Source organism: Bufo bufo, chromosome 2 (assembly GCF_905171765.1).
Source record: "Bufo bufo chromosome 2, aBufBuf1.1, whole genome shotgun sequence".
Classification (NCBI taxonomy): domain Eukaryota; kingdom Metazoa; phylum Chordata; class Amphibia; order Anura; family Bufonidae; genus Bufo; species Bufo bufo.
In genome coordinates this window covers 245,524,514-245,551,096 of record NC_053390.1, presented here as the reverse complement: position 1 = coordinate 245,551,096, position 26,583 = coordinate 245,524,514, and the positions used below count along the sequence as shown (strand labels likewise).

Below are 26,583 nucleotides of genomic sequence, written 5' to 3'. Positions count from 1 at the left end.
ATGTAAAGAAGAGTAGCATAGATAAGGCATAATACAGGTAGAGAAAAGTGCAGTGCATATAAGAAAACTGAAGTTCGGTACATACCATACAATGCAGGTAGAAAGCAGCATAGTTACACATAGCACAAAGATCTGGGCAGTACCCATTGTATAGGTAGATGGCAGTATAGCACAAGCAGTACAGGAAAAGTGCAGCACAGTGCTACACTGCATAGAGGCACTACTATACAGTCAGAGCTGAGTAATACAGCATCTACTAATTGGATACAAGAAGTAGTGCTCCGTACAGTATTAGAATGTATTGGCTCCGATAAGCTGAAGTTACTACTTTGTGAAATCTCGCGAGACTTCAGGTCATAATTTCGTGAATTAATTTCTACTGTAACAAACCTTTGTACCGAACTCTGGTTCCGTTCCAGGTGGTACCTTGGAACCAAACCCGAATTCAGTACAAAGGTTTTTTACAGTAAAAATTAATTTACGAAGTTATTACCTGAAGTCTCACAAGACTTCGCAAAGTAATAACTAAGGCTCATCATAGCCAATACAATCTAATACTGTACGGAGCGCTCGTGCCATACTGTATTCTAACAACGTTTCATGCGAATCGACTTTGGACATTGTGACATTGTAAATTAAAATCATTGTATCATGTGATGTGAGGGATCGCTGTACAAGTGACGTAGCTCTTTGCTATAAGCATTGATAGAATAATACTTATGGTTAATTACCATAATGCACCAGTAGCTCCACAGGATGACCTGAACCTATATGAAAATACCAAATAAATATTAGTTTATTCTAATTTTCACGTATTATTTAAAAAATGTTGGTTAAAAAAGGTTGAAAGAAATATATAAAATATATGGTTGTTACTAAATAATACATATACACAAGCTTGAAATGTGTTTTGCCTTACTTTATATGGATTACATGTTTCTAATCCCATAATGTTATTCCTAGTGGTATTACAGTGAACATCCACTGTGAACTATGGGTGTTATCAGTGTGCTGGCTACATTTAATGCATTTTTTAAGTACAAAAGTATTCAGTATATGTCAAATGACATAGCTGTGTTACTAAGGATTTGAATTTCTTGTTGTTTAATGCATGTAAACCATCTGGTGACTTTAGCTTTGAGGTTAACAAACGTTAAGTTTATTCTGGACATATTCCAGGATAAGTTTTACAGACATATTTTCCAACATTTACCTCGAAGATTCACTACATGAAGTCTAAACCACACAGAAAAGATTATGAAGTCCCTGGCAATTTTATCTGATAATGCCCTAGGAAACCAGAAAATGTCCTCGATCACCCAGCAGGCAAACATCCTGGGTCAAGTACTTGCTAAGTATCCTATGCCTGTCCCAATACCAAATGTGGAATCCTCCCGGAGCATGTGTCCAGATGTGATTACATGAGTATGGATAGCATCTGATGACCTACTTCTTGCAAACTTGCTTCAGTTCCTGAAAAATTTCACCTGATCAGTCGGATAAATTAGTGGTGTAACGTGCTGTCTAATTAGCTTCATGATCACAACCCCCCCACCACTGTTGTGTGTGACAGCAGTATTAATCTCCTGATTGGATGCTCAGAGGGGAGGGGCTGTGAAGCAGCTTAAAGCTGAGAGCACTTCACAGTAAGGCTCCACCTACTGAGCACTTGCAAGAGCAGAATCTGGCAGAATAAATCTTCATATTCACACTACTCCAGGCAATAAAAGCTCCACAAAAGGTATTTTTTGTACTGCTCTTTCCAGACCTTACCTAGTGCTGACAGCAGTTTAGCATGGTCAAAACTGTTGACAGACTCAATTTAAATCATATATGAATGTAATTTACAAATTAGTGCTTATTATGGCACGCTGTTATATTTATATATACGGTGTAAATATTGTCCCCTAAAAGACTCTATTTTGTTCTAAAACATTTAGGCCTCTTTCACACGGGCGTTGCGGGAAAATGTGCGGGTGCGTTGCGGGAACACCCGCGATTTTTCCGCGCGAGTGCAAAACATTGTAATGCGTTTTGCACTCGCGTGAGAAAAATCACGCATGTTTGGTACCCAAACGCGAACTTCTTCACAGAAGTTCGGGCTTGGGTTAGGTGGTGTGTAGATGTTATTATTTTCCCTTATAACATGGTTATAAGGGAAAATAATAGCATTCTGAATACAGAATGCATAGTAGGTGATCAATTGAGGGTTAAAAAAAATAAAAAAATTAACTCACCTTCTCATTTTGTTCGCGTAGCTCCCGGTCTCTTCTTTACTTCTTTAATGATGGGCTAAAGGACCTTTGGTGACGTCAGATCACATGCTCCAATCACATAGTACATCACCGTGGTGATGGACCATGTGATTGGAGCATGTGATCTGACGTCACCACAGGTCCTAGCCGATAGTTCATCTTTTGAGAAGTAAAGAAGAGACCGGGAGCTACGCGAACAAGAGGAGAAGGTGAGTTAATTTTATTTATTTTTTTTAACCCTCAATTGATCACCTATTAAGCATTCTGTATTCAGAATGCTATTATTTTCCCTTATAACCATGTTATAAGGGAAAATAATACAGTGAATAAACTGTCATCTAGCAACCATGCTTGAAAATCGCACCGCATCCGCACTTGCTTGCGGATGCTTGCGATTTTCACGCAACGCATAAGTGATGCGTGAAAATCACCGCTCATGTGAACAGCCCCATAGAAATGAATGGGTCGGTATTCAGTGCGGGTCAATGCGTTCACCTCACGCATCGCATCCGCGCGGAATACTCGCCCATGTGAAAGGGGCCTTAGGATGATTTCCTTTTAGAAAGTAGATAAAGAGATATGTGGTCTATCACTCAGTTATGTACATGATCGATCACGGACAAGTGTCCTTGTCTTTTTAATTGGGATAGTTGGCAGCTATGATTAGAAGTCTCCTGCCAGCAGAATCTAAACTTTATGATAATCATGACTGAATGATACAATGGACTTTAATGTGGTCAACATAACATTGCTACTCAGTACCAGTTCATCATGAAAATAACGCTTATTATCTATCCACGGCTCTGTGGCTGGACAAAAAAATTGTCTCAGATTGCCATTTTTATGTGACAACCGGGACTGCTGCTGTGTCATGACCAAGTATATGCAGACTCAAAACTGCCCTGATGCAGTGTGCAACAAATAGTGCAGGAGCAATAGGTATGGCAAAGAAAAGTCAACTTTACTGGGTGGAACATCAGAATAACAAACCAAATCAGGAGTGGTGCAGTTCTTAAAGGGGTTATCCAATTTCAAGAAACCCCCCCACATGTGCTGGGCCCCTAACCTGTAATATACTTACCCCGCTCCCGGCGCCGCTCCTGGTCCCCGCACCGCTGTTGCTGCTTCTCGCTCTGCGGGGAGGGGGTGAGTATATTACAGGTGAGGGGCCCGGCACATGTGGGGGGGGGGGGGGGGTTTCTTGAAATTTGATAACCCCTTTAAATGTTACAAACAGTCCAACTCACAGTGTAGAGTGTAGCAATGGCAAGTAATAGTGGTGGTTCTCTTGTGGTGTAGACTGTCTGAGCCTCCTTTATACTTGGTCCGCAGCCTCCTCTACCGAGTTCAGTCATTGAATCAATAATGTTACCACTAGGACTGCCATGGAGTCAGGCTGTACAAGCTTAGCGCCCATTGCACCAGCTCGCATGGTCACCTTCTGGGTTGTGGCCTTTACCAGAACCTGGCTCGTCATACAGGGGTACGCCGCCCAACATGAGCACACACCCTGGAAGTACTTTTCTATGGATTATTAAAATAAGTTTTGAAGACAGATAGTGAGTGTTGGGATTTTTGATATACAGTCAGGTCCATAAATATTGGGACATCGACACAATTCTAACATTTTTGGCTCTATACATCATCACAATGGATTTGAAATGAAACGAACAAGATGTGCTTTAACTGCAGACTGACAGCTTTAATTTGAGGGTATTTACATCCAAATAAGGTGAACGGTGTAGGATATATAACAGTTTGCATATGTGCCTCCCACTTGTTAAGGGACCAAAAGTAATGGAACAATTGTCTTCTCAGCTGTTCCATGGCCAGGTGTGTGTTCTTCCCTCATTATCCCAATTACAATGAGCAGATAAAAGGTCCAGAGTTAAAGGGCTTCTGTCAGCCCACTAAAGTCTTTTTTTTTTTTTTTTGGGCTACTTATAATCCCTATACTGCGATATATCAATATATAATGCTATTACTCATTTTGGTTCAGTAGTTAATTTAAAAAACAGACTTTTATAATATGCAAATTACCTGTCTACCAGCAAGTAGGGCGGCTTCTTGCTGGTAGCAGCCGCATCCCCCTTTTATAATGACGCCCCCTCCTCTTGTTGATTGACAGGGCCAGCGAACTCGCTCGTCCTCTGGCTGGCCCTGTCTGCATTCAAAATCTGGCGCCTGCGCCGTACCTGTCTTCAGTCGGCGCAGGAGCACTGAGAGGAGGACGCTCACTCGGCCGCTCCTTCATCAGTGCGCCTGCGCCGGGTGTAGATGTGACGTCATTGGCGCAGGCGCATTGAGGATGGTGCGGCCGAGCGAGCGCCCTCCTCTCAGTGCGCCTGCGCTGATTAAAGACAGGTACGGCGCAGGCGCCAGATTTTGAATGCAGACAGGGCCAGCCAGAGGACGAGCGAGTTCGCTGGCCCTGTCAATCAACAAGAGGAGGGGGCGTCATTATGAAAGGAGGATGCGGCTGCTACCAGCAAGTAGCCGCCCTACTTGCTGGTAGACAGGTAATTTGCATATTATAAAAGTCAGTTTTTTGAATTAACTATTGAACCAAAATGAGTAATAGCATTATATATTGATATATCGCAGTATAGGGATTATAAGTAGCCCAAAAAAAATAAAAAAGGCTTTAGTGGGGTGACAGAAGCCCTTTAATTTCAAGTGTGCTATTTGCATTTGGAATCTGTTGCTGTCAACTCTCAAGATGAGATCCAAAGAGCTGTCACTATCAGTGAAGCAAGCCATCATTAGGCTGAAAAAACAAAATAAACCAATCAGAAACATAGCAAAAACATTAGGCGTGGCCAAAACAACTGTTTGGAACATTCTTAAAAAGAAGGAACGCACCGGTTTGCACCAAAAGACCCAGAAGACCACGGAAAACATCTGTGGTGGATGATCGAAGAATACAGAGGGTTCACCACAAGATGTAAACAATTGGTGAGCCTCAAAAACAGGAAGGCCAGATTAGAGTTTGCCAAACGACATCTAAAAAAGCCTTCACAGTTCTGGAACAACATCCTATGGACAGATGATGAAACCAAGATTAACTTATACCAGAGTGATGGGAAGAGAAGAGTATGGAGAAGGAAAGGAACTGCTCATGATCCTAAGCATACCACCTCATCAGTGAAGCATGGTGGTGGTAGTGTCATGGCGTGGGCATGTATGGCTGCCAATGGAACTGGTTCTCTTGTATTTATTGATGATGTGACTGCTGACAAAAGCAGCGGGATGAATTTTGAAGTGTTTCGGGCAATATTATCTGCTCATATTCAGCCAAATGCTTCCGAACTCATTGGACAGCGCTTCATAGTGCAGATGGACAATGACCCAAAGCATACTGCAAAAGCAAGCAAACAGTTTTTTAAGGGAAAGAAGTGGAATGTTATGCAATAGCCAAGTCAATCACCTGACCTGAATCCGATTGAACATGCATTTCACTTGCTGAAGACAAAACTGAAGGGAAAATGCCCCAAGAACAAGCAGGAACTGAAGACAGTTGCAGTAGAGGCCTGGCAGAGCATCGCTAGGGATGAAACCCAGCATCTGTTGATGTCTATGCGTTCCAGACTTCAGGCTGTAATTGACTGCAAAGGATTTGCAACCAAGTATTAAGAAGTGAAAGTTTGATTTATGATTATTATTCTGTCCCATTACTTTTGGTCCCTCAACAAGTGGGAGGCACATATGCAAACTGTTGTAATTCCTACACTGTTCACCTGATTTGGATGTAAATACCCTCAAATTAAAGATGACAGTCTGCAGTTAAAGCACATCTTGTTTGTTAAATTTTAAATCTATTGTGGTGGTGTATAGAGCCAAAAATGTTAGAATGGTGTCAAAGTCCCAATATTTATGGACCTGACGGTATACGCTTCACGGGACTTGCCTTTCCACATGCACCACATGGAGACAAAATGCCAATTATATACTTATCAGAACCTGCAACACATGTAGACTGGCATACAGCATAAGATACACTACTTAGCAACACACCAGTAAAAGTGAATGTGCCTCTATGTCTCATTCCAGACACAGCTTGTTTTTCAGGTATATATATACATTTTGGTTCATTACTATTTCTAGATCATAGTGTTTTCTTCAAGCTTACCTTTAAAATCAGAGTTTCCTGTCAAATTCTAAAGGTTAATAGCCAGTCTGACAAGGAGCTCAGACAGAAGACTTCTAAATTGTTTAACACTAAAGGTTCAGGTTTTGTGGGGGTTATTTTTGTTTTCAATTTACCTAAACATAAGCCGGTTTTTATTCAATTAAGATATACATCGCAATATTTTAGGCTTCTGAAGTTATTGTGCTCCTTGTACAGATCCTCAAATTGAATTTTTCTCTTAAAGGATAACTGTCATATTTTTTTTTATTTGCTAGTTTATTAGAGCTGGGCATGTATACCTGAGTTAGTCTGTCAATGATTGTCAAAAGATCTGTAATTACCTTATAATAACAGCTTTCATTAATGTCTCCTGTCCCTTTCCACTGCTCCCTTAAAAGACCATTGCTATGGCTCATCTGTCTCTGGCTAGGAAGACAGAGGGGTGGTCCTTCACACTGCATGCCTGCATTAGGTTTCATAGTGAGGAGGCGTGTCTCTCAGTAATCCAATCTGATTGGCTGGCAGGAAGCAGCTGGCTACAGCAAGTTTGTATGTGACCTGAGGGAATGCAGTTTTGGCCTCAGAGAACTGGTAGAGGAGCCATCTTGAGAAGATCCTCATAATGTAGGATTCAAAATAGCCGTAACTAAGGTGAAAACTCAAGGAAAACAGTGGTATGTGAAGAAACTAAAGATTGCTTTATGCATAATGCTGCTGCAGCAGTAACATGCAAAAAAAAATTTTTTTTTATGAAAGTATGACAGTTATCCTTTAAGGGATTTTTATGGGGGTCCTACTCCTGGCACACCTCTGATTGATTGATGGAACGAGTGTCGCATCCATGAGTGTTGCATCCCCTACATTGTTTACCATGCAGAGTGGTGTACATTTGTAATGGCTGTGCCTGGTACTGCAGTTCAGGTCCATTAACTTGAATGAGATGAAGCCGCAGTGAGCTGTAATACCAGGCACTACCTTTAAGCTGAGCCTGTTAAAGAATCAGCTGACTAGGGAAAGTCGGATGCCCATTGATCTAATATTGATGGCCTCTCCTGAGGAGGTCATAGAAAACCCCTAAATGTAGTGAGCATGGGGGAGGATGTCTGGAGGAATAGCTATTGGCCAAACAAGACTTTGGACAACAGCTATCTAAGGTATATGGCAATATTAACATCTTCCCTCCTTTCATTTTTATTGGTAACTAGCAGAAGCACCCGGCTTTGCACGGGTATATTTCATCTATTTCATTTAATGTTTGTGTGTATCGTTAAAAGATATTGACATCTACAGTACCCCACCCCCTTAACAGTGACCTCCCTAGCACCCCAACCCTTAACACTGACCCCCCAACAGTGCCCCGTCTCCTTAAAATGGGACCTCCACAGCACCCCACCCCTTAACTTTCACCTTCACAGAGGCCCGTCCCCTTAACAATGACCTCTACAGTACCCACCCCTTAACACTGACCATAGGTTACAGTCTCCTTAACTGACCTCCACCAAATTCCAGCACCCTTAACAGAGACCTCCACAGCGACTGCCCCTTTAACAGTGACTCCCACAGTACCCTGCTCCCTTAACAGTGACCTCCACTGTACCCTGCTCCCTTAACAGTGATCTCAAAGTACCCCGCTGCCTTAACAGTGACCTCACAGTACCACACTGTCCCTTTAATAGTGGCCTCCACAGTCCCCTCCTCCCTTAACACTGACCTCTACAGCGGCCTTCCCCTTTAACAGTGACCTCCACGGTGGCAACCCCTTTATTAGTGACCTCCATAGAAACCTGTCTCTTTAACAGTGATTTCCACAACACCCATAACAGTGACCTCTACAGCACCACACCCCTTAACACTGACCTCTATAGCAGACCATCCGCTTAAATAAGACCTCAACCGTTCCCTGTCCCCTTAACAGAGACCTTCACAGAGCCCGCCCCTTTAACAGTGACCTCCACAGCATACCGCCCCCTTAACACTGACCTCCACATACGGCGGACCCTTTATTAGTGACCTCCAAAGTACCCTATCTCCTTAACAGTGGCCTGTACAGCAATCTGCCCCTTAACACTGACCTCCATAGCTGACAGTCCCCTTAACTGTGACTTCTTTAGCAGCTTGTCCCTAGGCTGGGCAGAGGTCCTGTTTTAGGCCAGACAGTCCGGCTTTCAGACTCCCTGTCCTCCGTCCGGCGCAGAGCCTGGACGGACATAGGGATGTCCTTTTGAACAGCTCACTGTCAGACAGCAGCACTGTGCTGTCTGAGCGGGAGCTGCAGGGAGAAACTCACCCTCCCTCCCACCCCTGCAGCTGACAGAAGTTGATTTTACCTTCATTTTTTGAATCCCCGTCGGCTGCGGAGTGGGGGGGGGGGGGGGGGGGCCTAACCGGGTCAGTGCGTGGCTTAGCGGGTCCTGGGAGGGGTTTTTAAGTCTGTCTTTTGAGGCTGGCCACCCTAACTGCCCCCTAAACTGTGACCTCCACAGCACTCCGCTCCCTTAACAGTGTCATCCACAGTGACCTGCTCCTTTAAAGCTGACCTACAGCAGTGAAGAAAAATGACTAGGTTGTTATGGAAACCTGGTGTAAAACTGTGTGTATGTGGAGACTAAGGGCCTGTGAGCTTCTATTCGCTGATAAGGGTCATGTGACCGTGTGTATGGCAGTTGGGATATGAGTGAAAGACTTGCAGGCTTGTATTGGCTGATGCAGGTCATTTTTTGGGAATATCTCAGGAACGGTGCGTCCTAGAGAGCTGTGACCCCCACAAGATTTCTTTCCAGGTAGCGAGGGATGTGTATACCAAGTTTCGTTGGAATCGATGGTTGCGTTTTTGAGTGATCGCGGAACATACATACACACATATATACGTCCTTATATAGATATTACAGGTATAGAGCAGTGCAGTGTATGTAGTACAGGTAGACAGCAGCACAGGACATGTGGTACATGTAAAGAGAAGTAGAATATATAGTATAGTACAGGTATAGAGCAGTGCAGGGTATGTAGTACAGGTAGACAGCAGCACAGTACATGTGGTACATGTAAAGAGAAGTAGAATATATAGTATAGTACAGGTAGAGAGCAGTGCAGGGTATGTAGTACAGGTAGACAGCAGCACGGTACATGTGGTACATGTAAAGAGAAGTAGAATATATAGTATAGTACAGGTAGAGAGCAGTGCAGGGTATGTAGTACAGGTAGACAGCAGCACGGTACATGTGGTACATGTAAAGAGAAGTAGAATATATAGTATAGTACAGGTAGAGAGCATTGCAGGGTATGTAGTACAGGTAGACAGCAGCACGGTACATGTGGTACATGTAAAGAGAAGTAGAATATATAGTATAGTACAGGTAGAGAGCAGTGCAGGGTATGTAGTACAGGTAGACAGCAGCACAGTACATGTGGTACATGTAAAGAGAAGTAGAATATATAGTATATTACAGGTAGAGTGCAGTGCATATAGTACAGGTAGACAGCAGCACAGTACATGTGGTACATGTAAAGAGAAGTAGAATATATAGTATAGTACAGGTATAGAGCAGTGCAGGGTATGTAGTACAGGTAGACAGCAGCACAGGACATGTGGTACATGTAAAGAGAAGTAGAATATATAGTATAGTACAGGTAGAGAGCAGTGCAGGGTATGTAGTACAGGTAGACAGCAGCACGGTACATGTGGTACATGTAAAGAGAAGTAGAATATATAGTATATTACAGGTAGAGTGCAGTGTATGTAGTACAGGTAGACAGCAGCACAGTACATGTGGTACATGTAAAGAGAAGTAGAATATATAGTATAGTACAGATAGAGAGCAGTGCAGGGTATGTAGTACAGGTAGACAGCAGCACAGGACATGTGGTACATGTAAAGAGAAGTAGAATATATAGTATAGTACAGGTAGAGAGCAGTGCAGGGTATGTAGTACAGGTAGACAGCAGCACGGTACATGTGGTACATGTAAAGAGAAGTAGAATATATAGTATAGTACAGGTATAGAGCAGTGCAGGGTATGTAGTACAGGTAGACAGCAGCACAGGACATGTGGTACATGTAAAGAGAAGTAGAATATATAGTATAGTACAGGTAGAGAGCAGTGCAGGGTATGTAGTACAGGTAGACAGCAGCACAGTACATGTGGTACATGTAAAGAGAAGTAGAATATATAGTATAGTACAGGTAGAGAGCAGTGCAGGGTATGTAGTACAGGTAGACAGCAGCACAGTACATGTGGTACATGTAAAGAGAAGTAGAATATATAGTATAGTACAGGTAGAGAGCAGTGCAGGCTATGTAGTACAGGTAGACAGCAGCACAGGACATGTGGTACATGTAAAGAGAAGTAGAATATATAGTATAGTACAGGTAGAGAGCAGTGCAGTGTATGTAGTACAGGTAGACAGCAGCACGGTACATGTGGTACATGTAAAGAGAAGTAGAATATATAGTATAGTACAGGTAGAGAGCAGTGCAGGGTATGTAGTACAGGTAGACAGCAGCACAGGACATGTGGTACATGTAAAGAGAAGTAGAATATATAGTATAGTACAGGTAGAGAGCAGTGCAGGGTATGTAGTACAGGTAGACAGCAGCACGGTACATGTGGTACATGTAAAGAGAAGTAGAATATATAGTATAGTACAGGTAGAGAGCAGTGCAGGGTATGTAGTACAGGTAGACAGCAGCACAGTACATGTGGTACATGTAAAGAGAAGTAGAATATATAGTATAGTACAGGTAGAGAGCAGTGCAGGGTATGTAGTACAGGTAGACAGCAGCACAGTACATGTGGTACATGTAAAGAGAAGTAGAATATATAGTATAGGTAGAGAGCAGTGCAGGGTATGTAGTACAGGTAGACAGCAGCACGTTACATGTGGTACATGTAAAGAGAAGTAGAATATATAGTATAGGTAGAGAGCAGTGCAGGGTATGTAGTACAGGTAGACAGCAGCACAGTACATGTGGTACATGTAAAGAGAAGTAGAATATATAGTATAGTACAGGTATAGAGCAGTGCAGTGTATGTAGTACAGGTAGACAGCAGCACGGTACATGTGGTACATGTAAAGAGAAGTAGAATATATAGTATAGTACAGGTAGAGAGCAGTGCAGGGTATGTAGTACAGGTAGACAGCAGCACAGGACATGTGGTACATGTAAAGAGAAGTAGAATATATAGTATAGTACAGGTAGAGAGCAGTGCAGGGTATGTAGTACAGGTAGACAGCAGCACAGTACATGTGGTACATGTAAAGAGAAGTAGAATATATAGTATAGTACAGGTAGAGAGCAGTGCAGGGTATGTAGTACAGGTAGACAGCAGCACAGTACATGTGGTACATGTAAAGAGAAGTAGAATATATAGTATAGTACAGGTAGAGAGCAGTGCAGGGTATGTAGTACAGGTAGACAGCAGCACAGTACATGTGGTACATGTAAAGAGAAGTAGAATATATAGTATAGTACAGGTAGAGAGCAGTGCAGGGTATGTAGTACAGGTAGACAGCAGCACAGTACATGTGGTACATGTAAAGAGAAGTAGAATATATAGTATAGTACAGGTAGAGAGCAGTGCAGGGTATGTAGTACAGGTAGACAGCAGCACGGTACATGTGGTACATGTAAAGAGAAGTAGAATATATAGTATAGTACAGGTAGAGAGCAGTGCAGTGTATGTAGTACAGGTAGACAGCAGCACAGGACATGTGGTACATGTAAAGAGAAGTAGAATATATAGTATAGTACAGGTAGAGAGCAGTGCAGTGTATGTAGTACAGGTAGACAGCAGCACGGTACATGTGGTACATGTAAAGAGAAGTAGAATATATAGTATAGTACAGGTAGAGAGCAGTGCAGTGTATGTAGTACAGGTAGACAGCAGCACAGGACATGTGGTACATGTAAAGAGAAGTAGAATATATAGTATAGTACAGGTAGAGAGCAGTGCAGTGTATGTAGTACAGGTAGACAGCAGCACGGTACATGTGGTACATGTAAAGAGAAGTAGAATATATAGTATAGTACAGGTAGAGAGCAGTGCAGTGTATGTAGTACAGGTAGACAGCAGCACGGTACATGTGGTACATGTAAAGCGAAGTAGAATATATAGTATAGTACAGGTATAGAGCAGTGCAGTGTATGTAGTATAGGTAGACAGCAGCACGGTACATGTGGTACATGTAAAGAGAAGTAGAATATATAGTATAGTACAGGTAGAGAGCAGTGCAGTGTATGTAGTACAGGTAGACAGCAGCACAGTACATGTGGTACATGTAAAGAGAAGTAGAATATATAGTATAGTACAGGTAGAGAGCAGTGCAGGGTATGTAGTACAGGTAGACAGCAGCACGGTACATGTGGTACATGTAAAGAGAAGTAGAATATATAGTATAGTACAGGTAGAGAGCAGTGCAGGGTATGTAGTACAGGTAGACAGCAGCACGGTACATGTGGTACATGTAAAGAGAAGTAGAATATATAGTATAGTACAGGTAGAGAGCAGTGCAGGGTATGTAGTACAGGTAGACAGCAGCACGGTACATGTGGTACATGTAAAGAGAAGTAGAATATATAGTATAGTACAGGTAGAGAGCAGTGCAGGGTATGTAGTACAGGTAGACAGCAGCACGGTACATGTGGTACATGTAAAGAGAAGTAGAATATATAGTATAGTACAGGTAGAGAGCAGTGCAGGCTATGTAGTACAGGTAGACAGCAGCACGGTACATGTGGTACATGTAAAGAGAAGTAGAATATATAGTATAGGTAGAGCACAGCAGTGCATGTAATACATGGGAAGAGAAGTGAAATACATACAGTATAGTACAGGTATAGAGCAGTGCAGTGCATATAGTACAGGTAGATAGCAGTACAGTACATGTAATATATGTAAAGTGAAGTAGAACACATACAGTACAGTAAAGGTATAAAGCAGTGCATATAGTACAAGTAGATAGCAGTACAGTACATGCAATACATTTAAAGAGACGTACAATATATATAGTATGGTAGAGGTATAGAGCAGTGCAGTGCATGTAGTAGGGGTAGACAGCCGTACAGTACATGTTATACATGTAAAGAAGAGTAGCATAGATAAGGCATAATACAGGTAGAGAAAAGTGCAGTGCATATAAGAAAACTGAAGTTCGGTACATACCATACAATGCAGGTAGAAAGCAGCATAGTTACACATAGCACAAAGATCTGGGCAGTACCCATTGTATAGGTAGATGGCAGTATAGCACAAACAGTACAGGAAAAGTGCAGCACAGTGCTACACTGCATAGAGGCACTACTATACAGTCAGAGCTGAGTAATACAGCATCTACTAATTGGATACAAGAAGTAGTGCTCCGTACAGTATTAGAATGTATTGGCTCCGATGAGCCTCTTAGGGCCTAGGAGCTTCTATTGGCTCAGTTGGGATATCAGGAGAAAGATTTGCAGGCTTCTATTCGCTAATGTAGGTCGTGATGTGCTATATTTGCATTTTTGGGGAATATCTCAGCTACGGCACGTCCTAGAGAACTGAGACCCAATCTAAAACCTTCCCGGACACCTCATGCACCTGTGTGCCAAATTTCGTGATTGTAAATGTGACGGTGCGGATTCCTTTAGCAGACATACATACACACATACACTCAGCTTTATATATTGGATAGTTTATTTAAATGACATGGAAATCTACTTAATGATCGTTACTGTAAAAAACAGAGGTGAGAAAGAATACAGAGGTCACCCTCCCAGACCACCTCCAGAACATTCTTAATCTGTTACCTATCTTCCTTTACCACTCCGGTTAGTAGATCTAAGGCTACCTCTAGGATATGTGGTAGCTAGGAACCCAAGTTACATCTGCTGAATCAGACAACAGGTGTGAGCTCACAGGTAGCAGACCTATCAGATGCATAGGAGTAGCAGGAGTGAAGTACAAGCCAGAGTTTAAGCCAGGAAAGTCAGTGAGAGCCAGCTCAGTAGACAAAGGGTTAATTCAGAGTCAAGCCAAACTCGGTTCACCAGGAGTTTTAAACAGGAATTGAAAGTAGCACAATGTACAAATGAAGTAATAGGAGTCAGGACACATACGATTATTCACAGGCACTAAAGCACCAAATGCCAGTCTCAAAACCCCCGCCTATTTCTGGGATTAGATGCTGAACCAGGAAGCTGATTGACTTGGTGTCCAGGCTCGTTGATAGATCAACCACCCGTGGTTTGGCTGGTCAGCATGGCAACTCTCCTAGAACAGCCGCTGGATCATGGCTGGGTAAGTTCCTGACAATTAGGGTACATGGCCAGGTTTCCTAGGGCAGCTTTGGAAGCCAAAGTCAGGAGTGGATCATAAAAGGAGAGAAAGTATTAAGGATAGATATGACTTCTCTTTTTGAATTCACTTCTAGTTTTGGCTTCCAAAACTGCATGCAGAAACCTGACCGTGTGGTTATACCCAGTGGGGTGGTGAATTGGTGTTTTTTAAACCAATCTGCTTGTATGACCTTCTGTTCTTTGTATCATTTTGTTCAATCTTTGGTGCACAATGCTTTGTAACACTTGGGCACACAGTTTTGTAATACCTGAACAAGACAAAATGGCATTACCCTTCGGCAGTAACCAATGTCTAGATCAGGCATGCTCAACCTGCGGCCCTCCAGCTGTTGTAAAACTACAACTCCCACAATTCCCTGCTGTAGGCTGATAGCTGTAGGCTGTCCGGGCATGCTGGGAGTTGTAGTTTTGCAACAGCTGGAGGGCTGCAGGTTGAGCATGCCTGGTCTAGATCAATGTAAAAATGAAAAAGCTGCAGTGCTTGCTAGAGTACTGAAGCCCCCTCAAACAGTGGAGGAGCATGGGTGCCGAGAGTCTGGCCTCACCTGATCTAAAATTGAAACCAGTCCTAAGGTGGGACTGTCAATTTTTTTGAATATTTCTTTATAAAAGTAGGCAGTTATTACTTTTGGCAAAAAGTGTTTCCTGTGAATGAAAGTGAATTTCTAAATTTCAGTAAGTGTTTTTGTTGCATAACTTGCATAAATGCAGGAAGAAAAACTGTATGTAACACTAATATGTGGGCAGTTTTCTTTCTAATAGATAATTTTCTCACACACTTAATTTAACTTGTTAAGAAGTCTAGTTTGATACTTTAAAAGTTTTCCAGGAATAACTAGCTTTAGGCTGGGTTCACACGAGCGTGTCCGGATTAGTTCCGGATGCGTCCCGGTGTGTTGCGGCAAACCCGCGCGAGTAGGAATGCAATTGCAGTCAGTTTTGACTGCGATTGCGTTCCGATGTTCAGTTTTTATCGCGCAGGTGCAATGTGTTTTGCACGCGCGTGATAAAAAACCGACTGTGGTACCCAGACCCGAACTTCTTCACAGAAGTTCAGGTTTGGGATCGGGGCTGTGTAGATGTTATTATTTTCCTTTATAACATGGTTATAAGGGAAAATAATAGCATTCTGAAAACAGAATGCTTAGTACAAGGTCAATTGAGGGTTAAAAATAATAAAAAAAATTAACTCACCTTCTCCTCTTGTTCGCGTAGTTCTCCCGGTCTTTAGTTCTTTAAAAGATAAACTATGGGCTAAAGGACCTTTGGTGACGTCAGATCACATGCTCCAATCACATGGTCCATCACCGCGAACAAGAGGAGAAGGTGAGTTAATTATTTTTTTTTTTTTTAACCCTCAATTGACCTTGTACTAAGCATTCTGTTTTCAGAATGCTATTATTTTCCCTTATAACCATGTTATAAGGGAAAATAATATAGTGAATAGACTGTCACCTAGCAACCATGCGTGAAAATCGCACCGCATCCGCACTTGCTTGCGGATGCTTGCGATTTTCACGCAACCCCATTCACTTCTATGGGGCCTGCGTTGCGTGAAAAACGCAGAATATAGAGCATGCTGCGATTTTCACGCAACGCACAAGTGATGCGTGAAAATCACTGCTCATCTGAACAGCCCCATAGAAATGAATGGGTCAGGATTCAGTGCGGGTGCAATGCGTTCACCTCACGCATTGCACCCGCGCGGAATACTCGCCCGTGTGAACGCAGCCTTACAGTGATAGCTGCAGCCTGGTTCCGCTGTTGAAGGATCCATAGTTACCCACTTACTGCCACTTCGGGCCCATGTGTGGCAGGAAGTAAACAAACCATGGACTAGAAGAAGGACATGTCATTGCCATCACGCAGGACCAAAGCGGCAGGAAGCAGGGAGGTATGAATATTTCAATAGCAGGGACAGGCTGCGAGCATCACTAAAAAGTGAGTAATTCCCAGAAAAGCCCTTTAAGGACATGGCAATTTATTATTCTTTTTTTCGTTTTATCACCTGGGCATGACTGCATCTAACTTTTTTCCGTCATCGCATTCAACGCAGCCAATATGAGGGCTTGTTTTTTGGGAAATTAGTTGTATTTTTTCATGGAATCATTCTATGGTACATCTAATAAATAACTTCCTAAATATTTTTTGGGGTGATAGCATACTTCAGGAAGTAGGCACTGGAACTACACCACTCCGTCTACTGTGTAGTGCACTACAGCTCCCATTCACTTGAACTGGAGCAGCGCTGCAATAGCCAGCTCTGTCCAATACACATTGGAACTACTCTTGAACAGCTGATTAGCAGTGATGTGAGGTGTCAGTCCCCCGCCATTGAAATACTGGAAAGTCACTTTAATTCTATCATAGCAAGCCACCTATATAAAACCTCATGGTTTGGAAAAGGCAGACGGCAAAACTCCTGTACCCAACAGTAACAGGGACAGTTGGCTGTTAGGCCGGAGCCTGGAGCTAAAACGAAATAGTAGAGTTATAATCACTAAGTAATAATAATGGTACAAGGAAACACTGAAATCTGAGTATATACACTGTAATACGGAGTAGAACTGGACAATTAGCTAACACCGTTAGTCCACCAAGGCAACCAACCCAACACCACACATGTACTGTATTAATTTAACAGCTACCCAGAGCCAAGCTGATCTGCTAAGAAGGGTACTTCTGGATGGCATTGGTAGAAGGGACATGATAGAACATGACTGGTAAAAAGATTGGGATGATGGACCTATCTTTGCTGCCAGATGTTTTTATCTACAGCTCTACTGAATGTATATTATGTTACAATGTTTGCAAAGCAAAAAAATAAATAAAAAAAATCAGATGCTAAATCTTAAAAATCTAGAAGTAATGTGTAATTATTAAAATAAAAATAAAAAAAGAGTTCTGTCCAGAAGATTATAGGAAGACTACATGATATGTGCTAGTGTAAGTCTTACAGAACACTGTCCACGGGGATGAAGCAGAGGTTTTTTTCTCGAATAAATTGTCTTACTATCTAAGACAAGATACAAAGTACAATGTAAAAACGACTTGTCATTGTGAGGGCTTTCTGTAAATTTTCCAGTGACAAGTGAATTTTATTCTCCAGAGATTATCACTGCAGGTACAAGGTTTCTCCATTATTATCCTCTATCTACACTTTCCTCCTTAGGAAGTATTAAGGATTCTGCAAGCATAATGCTAACAATTGCAGGACGATTTCTCTCCTTTTGAATCAGCACTGGGGACTTATCCTCAGCACTTCAAGGCTTTCTGCCCCAGCACAGATTGACTTTGACTTGGTTACAGCTTAGATAAAACTTGCTTATTGTCCTTCTTGTGCTTAATTAACCTGAAGAACGAAAGTTTTCCGTAAGCAGTTTCGTCTCTGCACTGATGATACCTTGGAGGGGAAGAAGGGAACACTCAGGGAGCATCTGGGTGAATCACAAATGAGGAGGCACAAATCTCAGTGTTTTTTTTTATAGGATGAACAGCTTATCCTCTTGATCCTGCTAGAACGAGAATGGAGAATCAAAAGGAGGAACTAACCACAAATAAATAGAGCAGTAATCAGGGTAAGACACTGGTGGAAGCTGCATGAGCCAGGTACTAATGTATAGCTTTATGCTAGCTATTTACCTCCTAGCAAGAATCACACTGGCATTGATAAAGCGGGCCCTGACATGTTGGTTTTTGATTTATCAGAAGTTCTTTCATCCTGAGAGCAGCTTACATCTCAAAACACAAACATGAACTGGGATGACAGCCTTAGGGTCTCCGCACTAACAAATCTGTATGTGAATTAACAGGGGATAAAATAACACACTGATTACACTAGCTTCAAACAAAAAGCACAGGGAACACCAAAAACGAACAATATCAAAACCTATTCATTTTATGTATCATACCTATCTGGGATATCACCGTGTAATAGTGATAAAATATACATTTATATTAGATGCGGTAGACAGCAATTAATGACACGATGATGGATGGAATGGGAATCTATAATATCACACATCACAATATTCTACAAGAAAACAAATCTAGCCTTGCCACTCCATCATCCCAAGCCAACAGGCACTGCCCCAAGTGATTACTTTTCTCCTTAGATAGAGATATCAAACGGCACCGATGAAGTTTATCACAACACATTTAGCAAACGGCATGACTTGATTATTCACTGGCGGCTGGTTGCTCTCCAAGCATTATACCATGTCATTTCTTATATCCGCTCAAATAATCCAAACTGATATAGGAATTCTTGCCAGTCACAACATGAAACACAAGGTACGTTGGAGTACAATCTATATGAAACATAGAGGTGGATTGCTTTCCAATGTGTTCACATTGCCCGTGATCCTTTAATGTATTGCTGCCCAGTAAACTATGCATACAGGTATGGCATTCCCTAAAATAACCCAATGCTACATCTGTGTCTCTTGTACCTGGGTGTCTTAATATTTCATCATGGACATCGAATTTAATATCTAAAAGTACTTTCTTACAGGAGCTACAAATCAAGCTGGGTTTGTCACAAGTAGTCAGATTTATATTGTACCATTATAGACGCATGATGTACTCTGACACAGCAGGCTATAAACCACTGCTAACATAATGAGTAAAATCTACCCGATGTGATTCCACCGTTCTTTTTCCCTTTGGTTCAAGAGCATGTGGGATGTTTAATGTAACAGCTTCACAGGTTAACCACAAAGGTCGTCTATGCCCCTCATAAAGTGGGGAGGCAACGAAAGAGTCGCTGGGGCCCAATATTGGGCATAACTATCTTAGCAGCTCCTATGCGGCCCAACAAGTAAGGGGGCTTATTTTGACAAATATGAAGTATGTCTTCTGTGGTTGTGGTGCATGTCCTTGTTATCTCTCTGCCCAAGAATCTTGGATGACTTTCAATCTGTGACAAAAATCACTGGATTTTCTTTGGTTATACCGCCATGTAAATATTCAAGTAGATAATGATATGTAGTAAAAAGTGATTGTTCTAGCAACCAAAGCTGTAGGACTCTGTTAGTGCCTTTTCACAAAGACGTGAGGTGCAGGTCTACCACTGTGTGCCCCATCCCTGAGTTGTGACATCAAAGTGCATCTTGTTGCTGTTTTGGAGAAGATTTATTAATCCTTTCTAATAGTTAGACAGCGTCACCCTAGACCTGGCAGTCTAAAGATTTGGCAAATGTACCATAGTGTTTATGTTGTTTGATAAATCTGGTGCAGTGTTAGACATTTTTTGTCTAACTTTACAACATCTATTGGTTAGTGCTCGGTATAGGATCTCCAACCATGCCCCTTTGCCGCTAAGCCAAGCCTCCTTTCCACGCCACTAGTCATAAGCAAAAAATGTCTAAAACACAAAGAATGTGGCACATGGCATATGTACCAGAATTCTGGAGCATTTTATTTAGCAAATCTGTCCAGTTGTGTGAATTATCCCTGGACTGTCACATCACTAAGTAGATTATCTGTACACTACAAAATCATTGGGGGTATTAGTGATATACATTACTTTAAAAGGGTATGTGTCATCTAAACTTGACCTATTGTTTAAATCAAGATTAACATCCTGCACTGGCCACTAAGCCTAATAATAGGCACCCCTTCTTGGTCTGTACAGAACAATTTTCAACTCCTTATCATTACAGGCAGGATTAGAATGACAGAAATTACCTATAGATATTACAATATCCACCCTTCACAATAGATGATATTACAGCTTCTCTACTCCCTCCTGACCTTTGCACAGGTCACAGAGCATATCTAGAAAACTCTCCCATAGAAGTCAATAAGTCAGCTCCTGTCCATTGTGTCTATGGCTCAAGGTGGCTGCTGTAAAGCATATCTCTAAATGCGGTTATCAACAGCTCAGGCAAGATGGCTTCCCCCATAATCACGTTCAGGAAATAATCCTAAAATTAAATAAAATCTTAAAATCCTAGAATAAAAAAAATCTACAATAATAAAACAAATAATAGCAAAAAAAATGAAATAAAGGATACAAGTGACTACAGGGAGTGCAGAATTATTAGGCAAATGAGTATTTTGACCACATCATCCTCTTTATGCATGTTGATTAGGTGATGTGCATCTCTGTAATGAGAAGGGGTGTGGTCTAATGACATCAACACCCTATATCAGGTGTGCATAATTATTAGGCAACTTCCTTTCCTTTGGCAAAATGGGTCAAAAGAAGGACTTGACAGGCTCAGAAAAGTCAAAAATAGTGAGATATCTTGCAGAGGGATGCAGCACTCCTAAAATTGCAAAGCTTCTGAAGCGTGATCATCGAACAATCAAGCGTTTCATTCAAAATAGTCAACAGGGTCGCAAGAAGCGTGTGGAAAAACCAAGGAGCAAAATAACTACCCATGAACTGAGAAAAGTCAAGCGTGCAGCTGCCAAGATGCCACTTGCCACCAGTTTGGCCATATTTCAGAGCTGCAACATCACTGGAGTGCCCAAAAGCACAAGGTGTGCAATACTCAGAGACATGGCCAAGGTAAGAAAGGCTGAAAGACGACCACCACTGAACAAGACACACGAGCTGAAACGTCAAGACTGGGCCAAGAAATATCTCAAGACTGATTTTTCTAAGGTTTTATGGACTGATGAAATGAGAGTGAGTCTTGATGGGCCAGATGGATGGGCCCGTGGCTGGATTGGTAAAGGGCAGAGAGCTCCAGTCCGACTCAGACGCCAGCAAGGTGGAGGTGGAGTACTGGTTTGGGCTGGTATCATCAAAGATGAGCTTGTGGGGCCTTTTCGGGTTGAGGATGGAGTCAAGCTCAACTCCCAGTCCTACTGCCAGTTTCTGGAAGACACCTTCTTCAAGCAGTGGTACAGGAAGAAGTCTGCATCCTTCAAGAAAAACATGATTTTCATGCAGGACAATGCTCCATCACACGCGTCCAAGTACTCCACAGCGTGGCTGGCAAGAAAGGGTATAAAAGAAGAAAATATAATGACATGGCCTCCTTGTTCACCTGATCTGAACCCCATTGAGAACCTGTGGGCCATCATCAAATGTGAGATTTACAAGGAGGGAAAACAGTACACCTCTCTGAACAGTGTCTGGGAGGCTGTGGTTGCTGCTGCACGCAATGTTGATGGTGAACAGATCAAAACACTGACAGAATCCATGGATGGCAGGCTTTTGAGTGTCCTTGCAAAGAAAGGTGGCTATATTGGTCACTGATTTGTTTTTGTTTTGTTTTTGAATGTCAGAAATGTATATTTGTGAATGTTGAGATGTTATATTGGTTTCACTGGTAAAAATAAATAATTGAAATGGGTATATATTTGTTTTTTGTTAAGTTGCCTAATAATTATGCACAGTAATAGTCACCTGCACACACAGATATCCCCCTAAAATAGCTAAAACTAAAAACAAATCAAAAACTACTTCCAAAAATATCCAGCTTTGATATTAATGAGTTTTTTTGGGTTCATTGAGAACATGGTTGTTGTTCAATAATAAAATTAATCCTCAAAAATACAACTTGCCTAATAATTCTGCACTCCCTGTATATGGTTTTAACTAGCAAGAAAAATATACTGCAGGTGACACATTCCCTTTAAAACACTACCTCTATTATTCCTATTAGAAATGTATGACTAAACTGACAATTGGTTATTACCAATTGTTCCTACATAGTCACTGTCCAATAAGTGCCCACACTTCTTTGACAAGGTAAATGCTAACCCCTAGTTGCTAATTTTTACATACATTTCTAAGAGGAAAAATAGGGGAATGGCACAACATACAGTTATAAGAAACGCCAGAATTGTTATTTCATAGAGTATCCAAGCACTCTCTAAACCAGACAAGCCAGGAGAGGTGACAGATCGGTCCTCTTTGAAGCAGATCTACATTATGCCACTCACTGATGCTCATTTTCCTTAGGCTATGTGTATGGAAATTACCAGGTAATCTTTTTAAGCCCAAATACTGCACACTTTTAAATCCTGAATCTGAAATTTAGTCTTGAAAATAGTACACTTAAAAGGTGGAAACATTCTCTATTCCATACTGCTGAAATACAAAGTGAAAGCAGAAGAGGGGAACTAGTAATTCATTTCCATAAGTATAGAGAAAATTTGTACAAGCAGTCAAACATGACAATTGTGCATCTGCAGAAAGACGACTCCAGACAGAACTCCAACTGCAATTACCGTATTTTTTGCCCTATAAGACGCACTTCCCCCCAAAAAAAAGTGGGGGGGAAATGATAATGCGTCTTATAGGACGAATACAGGCAAAAAAAATGGCCGCCGCATTGCATGTGCCCGGTACATTGCAGGCTGTACTGCATAGGGACAGCAGCCTGCAATGTACCAGACATCGATCCCAACATGTAGGGTACCTGGAAGAAAGAGCCGGGCGCTTGTGTGTGCAGGGGAGAGCCCGGCACTTCTGTGTGCAGGGGAGAGCCGGGCGCTTGTGTGTGTAGGGGAGAGCCGGCACTTCTGTGTTCAGGGGAGAGCTGGGCGCTTCTGTGTGCAGGGGAGAGCACGGCCGGCAGAACTCCTGGGCAGTGCGCTGAAGCAGTTAAAGTAAACCCGCATAAGTGTGTCACTGAACACCCCCCAATAAGTGTCAGCCACCCCATAAGTGTGTCACAGCAGAACCCCCCTAACATTGTCAGCAGAAGATTCACTCATAATATTATGTCAGCAGCAGATCCCCCCCCCCATAACATTGTGTCAGCAGCAGATTCCCCCATAAATTTTAACACAACTTTAGTTCAAAATATATTTTTTCCTATTTCCTAGGTGCGTCTTATAGGCAGGTGTGTCTTATAGGGTGAAAATACGGTAATCATTTCTTTATTACTCCAGTCGAACATAGTGCATTACAGTAGCAATATTTTGGGCCATAACATAATCCAGCCCTCTGTCAAGCCAGTTTGTGTTTGCACTATGTTTAGAATCAGCTGCCACATGTTGTGTATCTGCAGTTGTGCACTTTAATGCTATACTAGGGTCTGAAGACAAAAAAAATTCAGTTGGGGGTGTCAGAAAGGTAAAACTAGAATAAGGGAGTGTAGATGTAGAGTGGGGGAGGTAGGAGACAGAGGAGAAAGGGGATCACCCTTGATGAGGGGCACTGCAATAGAACTAGAGAAAATTTGTCTTAGCTGTAATTTTGCTTTCCTCGAGTCCAAAGGCAGCACCGTGCTTTATGTAATGTACTGTCTGAGGACAAGGAGGAAAACAGGGTTTCCTACTACCGTTCAAACTATGGTGGACTTGAGGATGAAATTTTTTTAAATAAAATTGCTGTATATAAGTTTCGAAAAATTAAATCAGTAAACAGCCTATACTATATGTTTCCAGAAATATGCCTCCTACTTCAGAGGAAAATAAATGGGAGAGCATGGCATCTAAGAATAACATCTTCATGAGATTAATATCTTAAAGGGTTTCTATCACTTCGTTTCACCTATTTAGCTTTCAGACACTAGCGATCCGCTAGTGTCTGCTTTATCTAACCATCCTAATATAAGAGCTTATTGTCCTGCCGTTTAGCTAAAAAAATAACTTATATAGATATGCAAATGAGCCTCTAGGTGCTATGGGGGCGTGATTAGCACCTAGAGGCTCCGTCTACCTTAACAAACTGCCGCCGCCCAGCGCGTCCCTCCAGCCCGCCCATCTCCTCCGGAATGCGATGCTCCTCGTATTCGGCGCATGCGCAGTGAATGTCTGATCGCTTCCCTGCTCAGACATCTCCACTGCGCCTGCGCCGATGACGTCATAGTGCTCCGAGGAACAGGCGCAGTGGAGATGTCTGAGCAGGGAAGCATCAGACATTCACTGCGCATGCGCAAAACAGAGACGCGCACGGAGAGGATCGCTTCAGCTGGAGATGGGCGGGCTGGAGGGACGCGCTGGGCGGCGGCAGTTTGTTAAGGTAGACGGAGCCTCTAGGTGCTAATCACGCCCCCATAGCACCTAGAGGCTCATTTGCATATCTATATAAGTTATTTTTTTAGCTAAACGGCAGGACAATAAGCTCTTATATTAGGATGGTTAGATAAAGCAGACACTAGCGGATCGCTAGTGTCTGAAAGCTAAATAGGTGAAACGAAGTGATAGAAACCCTTTAATATGTTAATTTTACAGGCTCTTTAATGGTTGGTAATTGGCACAACACCTCCCTGTTAGACAGCTTTGTATGTTTTTCATGTTCCTATAATGTAGTGGCAATACTGAATAACACTGTATACCATATAGATCTTTGGCACAAAGGGAAATAATAAACTATATCAGTAGCAGCTCCACTAATTGTCTGATCTTTCCTATTCATAGCTAATTACCACAATTATTTTCTCATGGATGCAAAATCCTTTTAATACTGTCTCAAACGACTATGAAAAGCAATTAGCAGCTCTCCACGTATATCACCACCCCTGATTGTAATGAGAATTACATTTTACCAGATAATCCTTTTGTACAATGTATCAATATACATGTAAATATTGTGAATACAACCACACTGAGTCCATTCTGTATTTGTTAATCTGGGGCTATCACACCTTTTGTAGCATTATTAATTGATTTTAACTATTGAGCTACAACTGCAGTCCAAAGCAGTAAGGTTTTTAATGTAGCTTTTGAAGCCAAAACCAGGATGGATTAAAAAAAGGGAAGTAGTGTTTATTTTTTAAATACTTTCTCTCCTTTTATTATCCACATCTGATTTTGGTATCAAAATCTGCACTAAAAAACCTAAATGCGTGGCTGTCCCTTAATTAACTTATATGCAACTTATGTGCTGCAGCTGTCACTACATAAAATTAATCAAAAGGGCTACAAAAGGTGTAGGTGTAGGCCCACCCATAGGAATGCAAGTAATTCTGCCAATCACATACAGCAGGCAGTCCAGGGGTGTAGCTATAGGGAAAGCGGCTAATTTGGGGCCTCGAACTCAGAAGGGGTCCTCCCGGTAGGAGGACTAAAAGATGTTATTGTCAGGGCCCCCTCAACAGTATTATACAGTGACATTATATACAGTGACAGTATATACCAGTGATGGCGAACCTTTCACAGACCGAGTGCCCAAACTGCAATCTAAAACCCACTTATTTATCACAAAGTGCCAACACAGCAATTTAACCTGAATACAATAATCCAGTATAGTATATGCAGAGTATATGCAGAGCTTTTAGCTGTGCAGGCTTAGGCAGGAGTAGTGATGTGCTATGCAGAGCTTTTAGCTGAGCAGGCTTAGGCAGGAGTGGTGATGTGCTATGCAGAGCTTTTAGCTGAGCAGGCTTGGGCAGGAGTAGTGATGTGCTATGCAGAGCTTTTAGCTGAGCAGGTTTAGGCAGGAGTAGTGATGTGCTATGCAGAGCTTTTAAATGAACATAGTAGGCTTAGGAGTAGTGATTTGCTATGCAGAGCTTTTAGCTGAACAGGCTTAGGCAGGAGTAGTGATGTGCTATGCAGAGGTCCTACCTGTGTCCGGTCCATCCAGCTAAAAGTGCTGTATAGCATGTTGCTTTAGCTGGGGAAGGGGAACAAGCAGTACAGTGATCCTGCCAGTACAGAGCTTGCTATGGACCCTATTTCTGCAGAATTGTGAAATCTGTACACCCAAACATCACATGAATGTTAGTGAAATATGAATGTAGAGTTTCCAAAAGCACTACAGACACCCTGAACTTCAGGGACCTAATTTATCCATTATCCAGTAAATTTAATGCACAAATATATTACATAAAAGAGTCTTAGGGCATTTAAAATAAAGTTATATAAAGGTTAGTTACCCTTTAAAATCTGCAGTGAAGTCTTTAAAAACCACAAAGTATTTTGGCGTTTTTGTACTGTTTTGGGGGTGAGTGGCGTTT

General features: G+C 42.0%; 1 long non-coding RNA gene across 1 annotated transcript in view; it reads left to right on the top strand.

The window, feature by feature from the left end:
- Positions 1–18,215: 18,215 nt before the first annotated feature.
- The window catches only part of LOC120991418, a 63,446-nt gene continuing 55,078 nt past the window's right edge, over positions 18,216–26,583 (top strand). The window contains exon 1 of the long non-coding RNA XR_005776666.1: positions 18,216–18,322. This is a non-coding gene — a long non-coding RNA (uncharacterized LOC120991418). The remainder of the gene's footprint in view (positions 18,323–26,583) is intronic.